We start from the raw sequence: 12590 nt of genomic DNA, 5'->3' as shown, positions 1-12590 counted from the left end.
CTTTCTGTGGACATTTGATCATTCCTTTTCTATAGATTTCTTTTTCTTTTTTATTTCCTTTTCCCCCCTTCTTTACTAACAAGATATTCACATTATGATGCTCAATTTAAATTAGAAATCTCTGTGCTTCCATGTATTTGAATCTCACCAGCATTTGTTGGAAATTTTCTCTCATTAATGTTTTACTACTTATATGCTTCTTTCTTTTCTACAGAAACAGAATTGCTGATGAATTGTCCCTTAATTTTTTTTTCAGCTATTGAGCTCCTTTAAAAGCCTTCAGTTGCTTAAGGCAATATCAAAGAAGATTGTGTGTCTGCTCAGAATCTTCCTTCACATAACAGAAGACAATCAAAACATAAAGTTACTGACGACATATCAAAGCAATACTGCAACTTGGCCTACTGGGAAAAAGTAACTTTTGGAATATTATTAAGGATGCTTATGAAAACAAGGAGTGACGTAATGAGATGATTTTTTTGTGTGTGAATAAGTATTACTTCTAACATATATCATGAATAGAACAAGTATAAAAGTAAAATATTAACATAAACAATGTCAAGGTCATTCTAACCTAAGGCAAGCACTGCTGGAATCAACTCTTTAAAGAAAAAGGAAAAAAAAATTAGCCTAGAATCAGCTATGTCTGTAAAGCAGTTTATCTCTTCACTAAAAAGTATGTAAAAATTGTATAAATAAACAAATACCGACAAAATCTGGCAGTAGCTTTGAAAATTTTCTGCTGGTTCTTGTTATACAAAATGATGTCAAAGATTCTGAAAATAATTTGATTGTGCATATATTTTTAGTAAGAAAATTAAGTTCATTAATCTTCCAGAGATAGTTAGTAATCAGTGCAGATCTTTATTTTTCTTATGATAACAGAGCAGTGGCTTTATTATTTTATTGCTTGTGTATTAGATATTTTTAGAAACTTTCTTGCTGCTGCAGTTAATAAAATGAGTGTCATTAAAAAAATGGGGAAGATATCTTTGTACATTCCTTTTTTTATTGCCTATTCCATTCCATTTTCTTAGTGAGGATGTTATGAAAAACTAGGTAAGGAAGGAGAAAAAAAGAAGGAAATTAACTGTTAGACAAAACAACCCTGAAATTAGATGTTATTCATGCTGGTGCAATTCAGTGGCCAAAAGAGAAGCAAGCATAGTGAGAAAGAAACCTGGTTAAAATTGCCAGAATACTGATTTTTTTTTTTTTTTTAAGTTTCTGGGAAAATTTGAGGGGAAAAAAATTAAGTGGCAATTTTTTATTAAACTCCTGCACAAACTTCAAATGGAAAACAGTAAAGCTTTAACAGTTATGATCTCTTTAACCACCTAATCACAGTCATGTTTCCCCTAATTCTACTACATTTAACTGCTGGTTTGAGGTAAATTTATGTTCTCTGATAATGTGTCATGCATAGCATCCTTTTTACTGAGCTCAGCCATGTTTATGAAGAAGAGGACAAGAATATCAATAAGAATAAAAACCTATGATAAATGATAATTTTTAAAAATAGCCAATAGTAATATAAAGACTTCTGTGAACAAATTAACAAAATCAAAAACAGTAACAGAGACAGAGAAGAAAATGAGCTGGTTGAGATCAGATGGGTAATAAGAGGCAGAGTGACATCATGCTATGGAAACACTTATTAACAATTCAGCATTGTCCAAGTTGATAGATTTCAAAGTTAACATAAAACCATAAACAGAAAAAATCTTTTGTATGAGATGTCTTGAAGTATTATAAGCTTTGCCCTAACTATATCAGCTACTACTTGTTTTTAATAAAAGTTGAAAAGGGCTGTTTTGTTCACACTGTCACCAGAACTAACATTAGCTGTGGAAAAGGTCGAAAGACAATAGCTACAGGATCTCATTTTTTAAAATGGGTAACAAAATAAGATTTGCTCCACTTTTTCCTTATTATTCCAGCAACAGACAATGATCTGTGTTTACTGTCAGGCAGAGATTTATTTTTGAAGGCAGAGGGATGAATGACGCAGAACTTCTTGGTTATGACAGGCTTGTAAACAATACTGGGTTTTGTAAGCTTCCTTTTCCTTTTTTTTTTTTTTTTTCCAGTGGTAAGTGCGTGAATTGCTGACTCTGAGCTCAGATATATATGTTATAAGGACAGAATTGAGCTAATCCAGAAAGGATGTTATATTAAGATTGGACTTTTATAAACAAAACCTGTTTTAATCTCATAGGATAAGACTTTCAAAAGCAAAATATATCCAAGCCTTGTACTGTACCTGCCTACTGCAGGATTTTTTCTCACTTCCTAGATAGCATCTGATACCAAACATCTTCAGAAAGACAGTACTTTAGTTTAAATGGGCAAATCCCTGATCTAGTACAATGATTTAAATATCTAGCACTACTTCACCATTTCTGGTTTTGTTCCTTTCTTGTTGGTAGCAGTAGTTACTAATAAGTGTTTATTAGCCTTAATTATTCTCCTAAAGAAAGATTTTCTTGTTCTTTAAGCAAACTTTGAAGGATTCCATAGCATAAAATTCAAGTGCAGCCTTCACTGTTTTGTTTGCCATAGCAAAATAGAAGTGGCTTTGAAATCTTAGCATTCATAGCAGAAAGAAATCTGCGATCATCTGGTTTGATAACTGTTCTTTGCAGCTGAGTCTATTCTACAGCAATATCAGTGGTAAGGTTTGTGGTAGATTACTCATCTGTAAAACTGCTTGCTATTAATATGACTACTTTTATCATCTGTCCTATGGGTTCTGATTTTAACAGAAATATTCTGTCTTCATAATACAATTTGCCAGTATTTTGTTGTTGTTTTTTTTTCTTGTGAAGCTAATTAGCTAAATTTCAACTGCTGGAGAAACAACTCATTGTGTACAGTGTCATACTAGTTGCTTAAAAACTGTTTATTTGTTCTGCTGTATTAGGACCTGGAAAAAAAACATGATTCTACAAAATACAAACTCGTTACATGCTCATTGCACATTTATTAATCTGACTGTACCCTATACTCAAAGTCAGAACTTTATGTTCTGAAATAGTTTTCTTCCTTGTCATCCTCCCTGTTTATCCACTTCTTTCCTTCTTCAGGTAAACAAATTGAAAATTACCTACCACATAGTAAAGTTTCCTTTCTGTGTGTAGTAAGGACTAAAACTAATATATTACATTTAGAAATGTCAGCAAAGACTTTGTAGTCATGAAAAATAACTGCAAAACATGTTAATCCCAAAAGCTACCCTGCCCTCACAGTGAAAAGCAACAGGAAAGGTGCCATAACGAGCTGTCTTGGGATTCCACTATTGCCAAGAACACAGCTAGTGTAATTCCATCAGGCTATCCTTGGACATACAAATGACTGGTTTGGAGACATAGCAAGTCTTATGAGATGCAACCAGCAGTGTACTCCAGTGGATAGGAACTCCAAGGGCAACTAGCCTGCATACTTCATTCAGGGTCAGGTAGGAACTCTGGAATTCTGTCTAAAATAAAATCTCATTTGGTTATCTTGAAACTGCTGGTCTGATTACTTGCTAGCCTGGTATTGGGAGCAGAAAAAGTTCTCCACCTTTGCAAAAATGAAGTATTTGAGAATATGAGGAAAAAAAATAACATTACCATGCATCTAGAGCTGCATCTTTACAACATTCTCTTTGTTGTAAACTTCTAAGACCCTAGTTGTCCTGCCTACTACTTTTCCCCTTCCATTCACATTTTCTGGTGTACCCATGCCATCCTTTCTCTTGGTAACCCTAGAAAACTCATTTGCATGCAAATACATTTGCAATGTTTTAATTTTAATAGATAACATTTTCAAAATTGCTTAAATCCTGTGGATTTTCAATGAACTTCTTGAGCCAGATTTTAAAAACTATGCTTGGTACTGATACAAAGACTACCTACCATGATGCTCAGCACTACAGGAACTAGCTCCAAGATCAATCATGCTGTGGAGGTAGGTGCCCAAAGGCCTTCTCACTGGAAGAGAGTTAGGTGTCTAAGCTAGGGAACAAACAGCTAGAAGGCAAGTATATCAGCGTATCGCTATTTCCTCTAAGAAATCTTATATGCTCACTGAAACTTCAGAGCCAGACACAACTTTCCCTGTGTTATGTTATAGATTACATTTGTGAGTCATGAGAGGGGAAAGAAAGCATTGTGGTCTCTACATGCTATACCTGGTCTGTAGAACACTCTCTCAGGACATGGAAGGCCTGGGTTATTTTGCTTTCCATATCTTAGGATCCCTGAATTTGCAAATCTGTTACAAATCCTCTCAGTTGGATATTTTATTATGGGATTTATAAAATCAGTTTGATGCTCTAGTTAGTAGATTACTTGACTAAGTGATTGCATCTCACTTGATACATTGTTGCAATTTTAAATTAACTTGCTATTGTTTACTCTATAGTTAGCTAAAAATCACCAGCTTAATCTACCTGATGTCATATGTTAAAGGTTTTCATTGGTCCATTAGGAACAATGCAAGCATCTGTCAAGTACATAAGTAAGAAATTCAGTTTTGTGCATATTTGTATTAGAACTAAAACCAACTACGGTTTTATGAATCAAACAAATGCAGTTAAATCTGAGAAAATAATAAATACATTTCTATGACTCTGAAGCTAAGAACTTCCTCAATTTTAAAGCCTTTTCCCCCACTGCTCAGTGCAGTGAGCAGAGCTGCAGCTGGTAACAGGGCCCCCCAGTGCCTTTGTCAAGGGGAGAGCTTGGCCTGACGGGCTAATCCAGATGAACTCCTCACAAAGCTAGCCGGGGCCAGCTAGAAGCAAGGCCAGAAACAGGGATGGGCACAGGTACCACCACATCATCACTAGGGCCAGGCTGGGGTTCTACTCAGCAGAAATTGGGTCCTGGCCTTGGGCAGGGAGGGTGTCCCAGGTGAGGCTCATCAGGGAGAGTAAGGTTGAGTGGTGTCTTGGTGCCCTGACAATTAAGAGAGAGGACTCTTCCCTTTGGATCCTAATTTAAACATCTAAGTTAGATCTACCCACAATCTTGCTCCTGCTGCCTTTCCATCTACCTTGACTATTCTCATCTATATTACATTGATATGCAGTAAGGCATAATAAATACCGCATATAATTGGCATTCCACATGTTATCAGATATTTCTTCTCCACATAAATGGCACTATTTGCAAAGTTATCTAAAAGCAACCTAGCATTATTTCATATCTGCTTTGACCAACAAATGTTAACTGTTTTCCTCTCATAATAGGTTGCGTTGAGCATCATTAGGGTTTTATTTTGTCATTTAACATCAAAGGCAGAAGTGCATGTACATTCATGCACTTCTCAATGTTTTTTAATGGTCCACTGCTAGGATTTAAGGAAAAATACTGCTGTTTTGTAGTCTGGGTTTTTTTCTTCTTCTTCTTTTTGGGGGACCTTATACATCTGTAATAAGGCTTCATTCAGCCTTATTATTATCCCTAGTAGATACAGAATCTTGGTTCAGGGCTTCATCACATAAAGTATTTACTATTGTAATCCTTTGTCAACAAGATTTTTTTACCAACCTTTGTAAGACTTCAAGCTGTATAGAAATGTTGCTGTTTGAAATTAGACTAGCACAAGATTAAATCAAAGATTAAATCTCAGCAGTGTGATTTTGTCTAATATCCTTGAATACATATCAAGTTTTGTGCTAGTGTAAAACCTTTTCTGCAAAAATGTAAAACTCTGTGTAAGCCTGTGCTGGTTTTGGCTGGGATAGAGTTAATTTGCTTCACGGAAGCTAGTATGAGGCTATATTTTGGATTTGTGCTGACAACAGTGTTGATAATAAAGGGTTGCTCAGCAGGGATTGCTGAGCAGTGCTTACACAGAGTCAAGGCCTTTTCTGCTCCTCCCACCAGTGAGTAGGCTGGGGGTGCACAAGAAGCTGGGAAGGGACACAGCTAGGACAGCGGACCCCAGCTGACCAAGGAGATATTCCATGCCATATGACACCATGTTCAGCAATAAGCTAGGGGGAAGGTTGGCCAGGGGGCCGCTGCTCAGGCACTGACTGTGCATCGGTTGGTTGGTGGTGAGCAACTGTTTTCATTTGCATCAATTGTCTTTCTTGGGTTTTGTTTCTCTCTCTTTGTCATTTTCCTTGTCATTATTATTATTATTATTATTATTATTATTATTATTATTATTATATTTTATTTCAATGATTAAACTGTTCTTATCTTAACCCATGAGTTTTCTCACTTTTACCCTTTCAATTCTCCTCCCCCCAACCTGCTGGTGGGGGAGTGAGTGAGTAGCTGTGTGGTGCTTAGTTGCCAACTGAGGTTAAACCATGACAGTCCTTTTTGGTGCCTGAACAGGGACTCGAAGGGTTTGAGATAATAACAGATTGACCAGAGTGTATTAAAAGGGATTTATATTTGTTAATAGTTGCAGGTCACGATATTGATTAATCTGTTCTTGATATTAGATTATCTGATCTGTGCCATGCTCTTTTTTTTGCTGTACATGTTAAAGATTGCTGTTGGTTTTTGCAGTTTGCTGTGCTCTGTAGTCATTAGTGATGTTTTGCCTGGGACATCTGTAATTAAAACACTGTCCTTGAGCTTAATCTGGTATTTGAGTTTTGTACTGAAGCCATTACTGTACTTCGGGTACCACCTTGTGGAGACAATTAGAAATTATACTTCTTCCTCAGAGGTTTTTTTATGGAGGAAATACAGAATGACAGCTTTGCTATCTTCTGTGATGTTTCCTCCTTCATTGCAATAACTTCTCAGTACCTTGAACATCCTTGGGTAGTTAGAATACTTCTATTGGCATTTCTTAGGAATATTGCTTTGGTTTTGTCTAAGGTTAACAAGCAATTTAGGAATATCACCCAGGCTCCGCAAGAGTGTGGTCATGGGTGGCATGGAATGTGGGAGAATATGGGCAGGTATCTAGAGAACTTCTCACCTCGTGTGGTCTGGAACTTCACTCCTGAACAACTGCAGGATCCTGATGAAGTGATAGAATGTTTGAAAAAAAAAATGCCATGGCTATTCCAAAGAGGCACAACTTATCGCACTGTGCTGGGCCCTGGCCAGCATCTACCAAGCACTGCTCAATGTTACGCAGCACTCTCAGGGAGAAGAGAGGGAAAACAAACCAACTGACACTATGGCTAAACCAGACACTATATCAGTCTCCCATATAACTAATAAGAAACAATGGAAGACGAAGTCAGCTCGTTTAGTAAGGGATGAAGAAGCTTCTCCTAAGAGGGAGCAGGAGAAAGAATCAGAAGAGGCAGCCTATTCTGCAGCAGAGCAATCACAAGGACAGGAGGAGGAAGACACTGAAATCATAAATGAGACAGAAACCACCCAATCTCTATCCCGAAGTGAGTTGTGAGATATGCAAAAAAATTTTAGCCATCAACCAGGTGAGCTAATTCTCGGCTGGTTACTCCAGTGCTGGGATATTGGGGCAGTAGTCAGGAATTGGAGAGTAAGGAAGCCTGGCAGCTAGGATCCCTTGCTAAGGATAAGGCCATTGACAATGGAATTGGAAAAAAGGCAGGAGTCCTCAGTCTTTGGCAGCAATTCCTGTCAAGTGTGAAGGACAGGTATCCCTTCAAGGAAGAACTTGCAAATTCTCAAAGCAAATGGACCAACGTTGAGGGAAGTATCCAGTATCTGAGGAAATTAGCTGTGTTGGAGGTGATCTATAACAACCTGGATAATAACCAGGCATCCAAAGACCCAGATGAAATCTGGTACACGAACTATAGATGAACTGGCCAGACAACTCTGAGAATACAAAGATAATCTCACTTCCTCCATGTGGGCCTGTGTCTCGGCTGTAGACAGACAGACCCAAAAAATGTCCAAGCAAGCCAAGAAGGGTAGGTCCTCCTCATGCACTCCAACCAAGGCCTCAACTATTAAGAGTAAGCTTTTCTCTGTTCAGTTGAAAGGGTACCGGTGGCGCATACCACGTGCAACCCTGTGGTTCTTCCTGCGCGACCGGGGGAGGACATGAGGAAGTGGGATCGTGAACCTACCTGGAGACTAGAAGCTCAGGTACAGGAACTGCAAGGAAAAACAACAGCCAAAAAGCATCCATCTAGGAAAATTACTGCTCCAGTGTCTGTTAGACAGAGTAGAAGGGCTGATCGTACTTTGACTCTGATGAAAGGACTTCTGTTTTGCAGGTACAAAAATCAACAAATGAAGACTCCGACCAGGACTAGAGGGGCCCTGCCTTCGGCCAGGCAGAGGAAAGGGACAACTGGGTTTACTGGACTGTGTTGATTTGATGTGCCACATCAGCCCCACGGGACTATAAAGCTCTAGTGGACACCAGTGCAGAGTATACTCTAATACCATCAGATTACAAAGGGGCAGAATCCATCTGTATTTCTGGAGTGATGGAAGGATCCCAAGAACTGTCTGTGTTGGAGGCTGAGGTAAGTCTAACTGGGAATGAGTGGCAAAAGCATCCTATTGTGACTGGTCCGGAGGCTCCATGTATCCTTGGCATAGACTACCTCAGGAGAGGGTACTTCAAAGACCCAAAAAGGTACTGGTGGGCTTTTGGTATAGCCTTATAGGAAGAAGATTAAACAGCTGTCTAGCTTGCCTGGTCTCTCAGAGGATCCATCTGTGGTGGGGTTGTTGCAGGTTAAAGAACAACAGGTGCTAATTGCTCCCATGACAGTGCACCGGCAACAGTATCACACCACTTGAGACTCCCTGGTTCCCATCCGTAAGTTGATCCATGACTGGAGAGTCAAAGAGTGATCAGTAAGACTCATTTGCCCTTTAATACTCCCACATGGGCAGTGGAAAAATCTAACGGACAGTGGAGGCTAACAGTGGACTATTGAGGCCTGAACAAAGTCACACCGCTACTGTGCCACCATACCAAACATGCTAGAAGTCCAATATGAACTGGAGTCAAAGGCAGCCAAATGGAATGCAAAATTTGATATTGCCAATGCGTTTCTCTCAATCCCTCTGGCATCAGAGTGCAGGCCACAGTTTGCTTTCACATGGAGGGGTATCCAGTACACCTGGAATCGACTATCCTAGAGATAGGAACACAGCCCTACCATTTGTCATGGATTGATGCAGACTGCACTGGAAGAAGGTGAAGCTCCCGACGGCCTGCAGTACATTGATAGCATCATTGTGTCGCAGACAACAACAAGTTGTGCGGGAGTGTTGATCTGCTTGAGGGTAGGAAGGCTCTACAGAGGGATTTGGACAGGCTGGATCGATGGGCCAAGGTCAATTGTATGAGGTTGAACAAGGCTAAGTCCTGCACTTGGGTCACAACAACCCTGTGCAACGCTACAGGCTTGGGGAAGAGTGGCTGGAAAGCGGCCCAGCAGAGAAGGACCTGGGGGTGTTGGTTGACAGCCGGCTGAATATGAGCCAGCAGTGTGCCCAGGTGGCCAAGAAAGCCAATGGCATCCTGGCTTGTATCAGAAATAGTGTGGCCAGCAGGACTAGGGAAGTGATCGTGCTCCTGTACTCGGCACTGGTGAGGCCGCGTTGGACAAGCATTGTAACAGGCTGCCCAGGGAAGTGGTTCAGTCACCGTCCCCAGAGGTATTTAAAGGATGTGTAGATGTGATGGTTAGGGACATGGTGTAGTGGTGGACTTGGCAGTGTTAGGTTTACGGTTGGACTTGATGATCTTAAAGGTCTTTTCAAACCTATACAATTCTGTGATTCTGTGATTCTGTGAAAATAGCGGAGGAAGTGTTTGAGAAGGGGAGAAGAATAATCCAGATTCTTTTGAAAGCTGGTTTTGCTATAAAACAAAATAAGGTCAAGGGACCTGCACAGAAAATCCAGTTTTTAGGAATAAAATGGCAAGATGGGTGTCATCAGATCCCAATGGATGTGATCAATAAAATAACAGTCATGTCTCCACCAACTAACAAAAAAGAAACACAAGCTTTCTTAGGTGTCGTGGGTTTTTGGAGAACGCGTATTCCAGGTTATACTCTGATCACAAACCCTCTCTGTCGAGTGACCCAGAAGAAGAATGACTTTGAATGGGGCCCTGAGCAGTAGCAAACCTTTGAACAAGTTAAGCAGGAGATAGTTGGTGCAGTAGTACTTGAGCCAGTCCGGACAGGACAAGATGTGAGGAATGTGCTTTACACCTCAGCCAGGGATAACGGCCCCACCTGGAGCCTCTGGCAGAAAGTGCCTGGAGAGACTGAAGATCGACCTTTAGGGTTTTGGAGCCAGGGATATAGCCCGTTACATCTGAAGCCTGTTACACTCCAACTGAAAAAGAAATATTAGCAGCATATGAAGGAATTTGAGCCACTTCAGAAGTAGTTGGTACTGAAGCACAGCTCCTTTTGACACCTCAATTGTCTGTGCTTGGCTAGATGTTCAAAGGGAGGGTCCTCTCTACGCATCATGCAGCTGATGCTACATGGAGTAAGTGGGTCGCACTGATAATGCAATAGGCTTGAATGGGAAACCCTGACTGCCTGGGAATCCTGAAAGTGATCATGGACTGGCCAGAGGGCTGAAACTTTGGAGTCTTGCCAGAGGAGGTGACTTATGCTGAAGAGGCCCCTCTGTATAATAAATTATCAGAAAATGAAAAGCAATATGCCCTGTTTACAAATGGATCCTGTCTTATTGTGGGAAAGTATCAGAGGCAGAAAGCTGCTGTGTGGAGTCCTACATGACAAGTCGCAGAAACTGCTGAAGGAGAAGGGGAATCGAGCCAATTTGCAGAGGTGAAAGCCATGCAGCTGGCTTTAGGCATTGCTGAATGAGGAAAATGGCCAGTGCTCTATCTCTATATTGACTCACGGATGGTGGCAAATACTCTGTGGGGGTGGCTACAGCAATGGAAGCAGACCAACTGGCATCACAGAGATAAACCCATCTGGGCTGCTGAATTATGCCAAGATATTGCTGCTCGGATAGAGAACTTTGTTGTAAAAGTACGTTACATAGATGCTCACACAACAAAAGTCGTGCCACTGAAGAACACCAAAACAATCAGCAGGTGGACCAGGCTGCTCGCCATTGAAGTGGCTCAGGTGGATCTGGACTGGCAACATAAGGGTGAGCTATTTATAGCTTGGTGGGCCCATGACACATCAAGACATTTAGTAAGGGATGCAACACACCAATGGGCTCGTGATCAAGGGGTGGACTTGACTATCGATGCCATTGCACAGGTTATCCATGAATATCAAACATGTGCCATAACCAAACAAGCTAAGCAGCTAAAGCCTTTTCTGGTATGGAAGTTGATGGCTGAAATATCAATATGGGGAAGCCCGGCAGGTTGATTATATCACACTACAACAAACCCTCCATGGCAAGCACCGTGTGCTTATAATAGTGGAAGCGACTACTGGATGGTTGGAAACATACCCTGTGACCCATGCCACTGCCCAGAACACTATCTTGGGTCTTGAAAAGCAAGTTTTATGGTGACACGGCACCCCAGAAAGAATTGAATCAGACAATGGGACTCATTTCTGAAACAACCTTATAAACACCTGGGCCAAGGAGCATGTCATTGACTAGGTGTATCACATCCCCTATCACTCACCAGCCTCTGGGAAAATCGAATGATACAATGGACTGTTAAATGCTACACTGAGAAAAATGGATGGTGGGACATTCAAACATTGGGATACACATTTAGCAGAAGCCACCTGCTTAGGCAACTTTAGGTGATCTGCCAGTCAACCTGGCCCTGCTGAATAAAAACCCCTTCACACTGTGGAAGGAGATAAGTTCTCCTTAGTACATATAAGGAACTTGTTGGGGAAAATAGTCTGGGTTACTCCTTCCTCAGCAAAGAGTAAACCTATTCATGCAGTTGTTTTTGCTCAAGGACCTGGGTGCACTTGGTGGGTAATGCAGAAGAATGGGGAATTCCAATATGTATCTCAGGGTGATTTAATCCTGAGTGAAAATAACCCATTATTTGAATTGCATGTTATAGGAATTACTATAGCAGGAACCCCTTGCTGCTAGACAGGCTAGGAGCAAGGGGAGGAGTTCATTGCAATGTTAAACCCTATGGTCTGGTCTAAAGGGACCAGGGGTGGAAACTGTAGTGGAAATACCTTTAAATTATTGTAACCCGTTATTTGAGTTGCATGTTATAGGAATTACTATAGTCAGAACCACCTGAACCAATGGAGGACAAGCCTTACAGGAAGCAGTGCGAGTGCAGCAGTGACCCGATCTGAGCTGCCTTTGGTGCCCAATAACTCCAAGCAACATACCACCTCCCCTGTCCTGAGTGACCACCATAACAGATGGAGCCCAAAGTCATGGACTAAATGAACTCAATGAACATTTTGTGGACATTTGTGGACTTTTATGGACATTTTACAGACATTTTACAGGGGTGGTCCATAGACTAAGGGAATTATATCTGTGTATTATATCAAAGGATGGGAGGGGGTGTGGTGGTTAATGAGGATGTATTGGATAGGGTGAGACCTGAGCATGACGTAAATGTTATGGAATAAGGGGTGGAGAATGTGCTGGTTTTGTCTGGGATAGTGTTAATTTTCTTCATAGCAGCTAATATGAGGCTGTTTTGGATTTGTGATGGAAACT

This window comes from Ciconia boyciana, chromosome 1 (genome assembly GCF_034638445.1).
Source record: "Ciconia boyciana chromosome 1, ASM3463844v1, whole genome shotgun sequence".
NCBI classification, from domain to species: Eukaryota; Metazoa; Chordata; class Aves; order Ciconiiformes; family Ciconiidae; genus Ciconia; species Ciconia boyciana.
This window is presented reverse-complemented; position numbering follows the sequence as displayed.